General features: G+C 38.7%; 1 long non-coding RNA gene across 2 annotated transcripts; it reads right to left on the bottom strand.

Moving 5' to 3' along the window:
• Positions 1-207: 207 nt before the first annotated feature.
• LOC139611711 (uncharacterized) lies at positions 208-3,365 on the bottom strand. 2 transcript variants are annotated; one of them, XR_011686346.1, is made up of 4 exons: positions 3,107-3,365; positions 2,020-2,089; positions 1,651-1,769; positions 208-1,482 (listed from the first exon to the last, which is right to left on the bottom strand). It is a non-coding gene; the product is annotated as an uncharacterized lncRNA (long non-coding RNA). The 2 variants fall into 2 exon arrangements; XR_011686345.1 differs by having other exon boundaries at positions 208-1,424.
• Positions 3,366-3,831: the final 466 nt, after the last annotated feature.

The raw sequence follows: 3,831 nt of genomic DNA, 5'->3' as shown, positions 1-3,831 counted from the left end.
GCCAACTACTAGCCCGACTGAAAAACAACCTTATTACAATGACATGGGCACAATACAAAAAGAAAATTAACTTAATAAACCTCTAAAACTAGATTTTGAAAAAGGGCTCCTTAAAATGATAGTTTTCCCCCAAATTCTAATCTTTTCCATAGAATCCAACCATGTCTGCTTCCTCTGTTTTTTGATTTATTTTTATAATGTCATGAATACAGCTGATGTTGGACTGACAACTGATGAAAAGAGAGAAACTGTCGTTGAAACCTGAGACACAACAGAGACTGAAGTATTGGTTGACTCTGAACTGAACTTGATTTACATTTTCAAACATTTGCCATCAAAAACATCTTCATCATTGTTTCCCTTTCTTTCCTGTAAAAACTGCCTGAGTTGAGCACAACTATAGTATATGGTATATGGTATATGAAAATGTTCAAATGCTGTGTCATTTTAATCGTCAGCACTCATATCTATCTTGGTCAGAGATGTTATCAAATTGTTTCCCATGACATATGCTGTGAGTATTCATGGTCCTCAGCAGATCAATCCTAAAGATGCTGGTGAACCTACTTTAGCACCACCCTTTTCTTTTTTCCCCAGAGCATGGTTTAATTGGCAGATTAAATATCTTCAGCAAATTTAGTAGCATGTTTCTTGCACTTTGCTGATATGCATTTTAATACCATTACTGTTAGTGTGAAAATATGTTAGTGGAAAGATGACGCTGGTAAAGTGAGTTATTTCCCCAATTCCCTAATCCCATCGATTTCATGTATTTTTCATGTACAGAGAAAGCTAACACACAAAATGTGAGAAAAAGACACATCATAAAACATAAACAATACATCGCACTTGTACTGGAGGTTATGGTTTTATCTGTGTAACATCCCACTTTACATAGCTTTTCTTAAAACATACACACACACACACTCACACACTGTTCTTTTTATTTGACCTCAGAAAGTCAACAAACTCGCTCATGTAAGCCTACATAAAAATGCATCGTCATGAGCCAAGGTCAGCACTGTGTAAGTAAACACTCAGTTCCTCAGCAATACCTGTCAGCAATTTTACCCGTATTTCTATGGGAATGTAGTGATGCCAGGGATGCTTTATTTTAATTGGTCTATCACAAAATATGCCAAGTTAGGATTATTTAAAAAAAAATAACAAACAAAAACTGTGACTGTGATGCAAAAACATACTTTATTTTAGAAATTGTTGTTTAAAAAAGAAAAAGATCACAAATCATCCCTGTAATTTATTAATTGGTGGTTAAAAATGGATGTGACCCAAAGTATCATTGTCTGAACAGTTCCAGTTTATACATCTCCCTGAAGGCAGACAAGGAAGCTTCAAAGGAGGCTCGGCCATCAAGGGAGTTTCCACCAGTTTCATCCGTGCCTTCCTGTTTGCTCCTGTTTCTGCTGCACACAGAACAGGAAGTATTCCACAGAGAGGGCAGTTTTGTATTTCAAAGGGATGCTGGGTAATATTTAAATCAAGCAAGAAATAATCAGTACAGTGTTAGTGGTTTTAGTAAAAGAATTAAAACTAGGTCTTTACTCCGGCTATTTCGTGGTGCCTAAAAAATTGATTTGTGCCGAGTTAATACAAAGTCCGCAGAGAATACATGCTGTTTTATATACTCACCTTGAAGAAATTCTTGGACTGGCTACAGACAGAGAATTGGTTCACCTGAAAGATGCTGACTGTCATTTGAAAGTTCAGAAGAATCCCCCGTTCCCTCCTGCACAGTGTTGTGGTCCCCCCTGCATCAGAGCATTTTTTGTTAGTGACCTGTGTCTCCTCCAGTTTTTTTATGTTCACTTTCCTGCACTGAGTGAAAGGCTTGATGTGCAGTGCTTTGGGGGAAAGGATGGGCTCTCAAGCAGCTGTATTATGTTATCAGCAGCTCACTCTCAGGTCCCTGCTTAACGCTCAGAAAAGACCTGTTGTGTTGAGATACCGGCCTGTGTCATGCTGTGCTGTGGCTCGGTGGTGATCAGCTGTAAAGTTTACCTGCTGCATTGCAGGCAAGGTCAGTGGATTGCAATGGTCGTGGGCACAGTTCGTGGGCATGAGGTGAGACCTGTGTGAGGTGAAGAGCTGTTGAATTTTTATTACACACAGAGACCAGCTTGTGTCAGCTATTTCACCCACCACATTTTTGAACTGCAGAGCAGATTGGATGGGGATTTAGCAGTGTTTCTAAGTGATTCTCCTGCAGGGTGACAGTCAATCAAGCTTGACAGGAAGTGTGTGTCGCTCCGTGATTATCGGCTCCAGTGAGTCTTCTTGGCAGGGGTGTGTGCCACTGTTGTCACACATTGTAAAGTTAAAAACAAATCTATCATCAGGTCGGCTCATTTCTGGTTACCTGTGAGTATATGGGAACTATAGGAAGCAAACACGTGCAGAAGATCAAATATATTGAGTCCCTTTGGAGAGTTCCACGTGTGCTCATTGACCTAGACTAACCTTAAATGTCACTGCTGTCTGATGTCTGTTGTGTTCTTGCTGCAAATACAGATTTTAATTGTTTATCGGGGTGATTATCATTCAGTCACAGACTGTGACGCTGGCAGTAGATCCATAACAGGGTGGCAGTAGGATAATCAATCACACTGTGTCAGGCAGCAACACTTGACACATGACAACTAAAATCCAAAATGCGACAGCCACACACAGCTCTCTGCTGTTTTGATGGTTTTCCAAATTAGTTTCAAGAAGAGGCTTCAAGGAGAAATTAACAGTGATTTTCAAATCACAACACTCTCACTTATGGCATTACATCTGGCCAATCAGATTTGAGCACCGGGCACGCAGCTGAACAGTCTCACTCTCCAAAAGAGCCTTTCCCAAAAAGTCTGAAAGCTGGAAAGTTAAACATACAGTGTGCATGTGCTACCATTATCTATTTATTTATGAACACTTTTTCAAATGTTAATTGTATCAGAAGGAATCATTTATCAAAAATGTAGGGAATTATAAAATGTTTTGCCTCCCTTGTCTTTACCAGAGTGTGCTTGGATTAAAAAAAAAAAAAAAAAAAAATCCCATTATCATGTAACAGTTTCAATCTGTGCATTTAATCTGTAAGAATCACCTTTTCAGGAATCAGGCCACGTTTTACCCTGCACACATTAGAGTCCTGCTCACCCACACAGATGTCTTCAATAATTCTGCTGATTAGACCTCTGCTCAGGTTCAAGCTGGGTGGAGCTTTAATGACATTTACATAAAACCGCTGAGTGCAATACTTTCATAAGAATCATAAGAAAGGAAATTTTTTCAACATTGAATTGCCCATTGTTTTGGTCCACTAGGTTGTATAGTCGTCATTTGATAACTCACAACTCTAGATTTTAGTCAGTTTTACTGTCAGTTATATTATGGTGTAATATTGTGGAATAGGTGTAACATAGGGGTAAAAAGAGACTGTACACACACACACACACACACACACACACACAGGTTCTAAAATCATTCACTATTCATTATGTAGTCCATTAGAGACTGTGCAATCCAAATGTTTATTGAGAATAATGGTCACCAATTAACCCAGAATGCAATGTATGAAATAATGACATAGTTGTTGGTTACTTACAAAGACATGTAGTCTATACAGCATATCATGCACTGCATGACGATGGAGAAGATTAAATGACTGCCAGTCTGACGTTGTTTTGATTTTTCCAACTCTATGCAGTACATGTCTGTACTGATAAATGAGAGAAACAAACAAAAAAGCATTTCTCTTTTTATAGACTCAGCGATATGATAAAGCCCTGTTCTCTGACTGTTGTCTATTATTAGAGATAAAGCAAGGTT

The sequence above is a fragment of the Trachinotus anak genome, unplaced genomic scaffold (genome assembly GCF_046630095.1).
Source record: "Trachinotus anak isolate AG129_WGS33_773 ecotype Australia unplaced genomic scaffold, CSIRO_AGI_Tana_v1 ptg000028l, whole genome shotgun sequence".
Lineage (NCBI taxonomy): Eukaryota > Metazoa > Chordata > Actinopteri > Carangiformes > Carangidae > Trachinotus > Trachinotus anak.
Note: the sequence above shows the minus strand (reverse complement) of the source record. Positions and strands in the feature narration are given on the sequence as shown.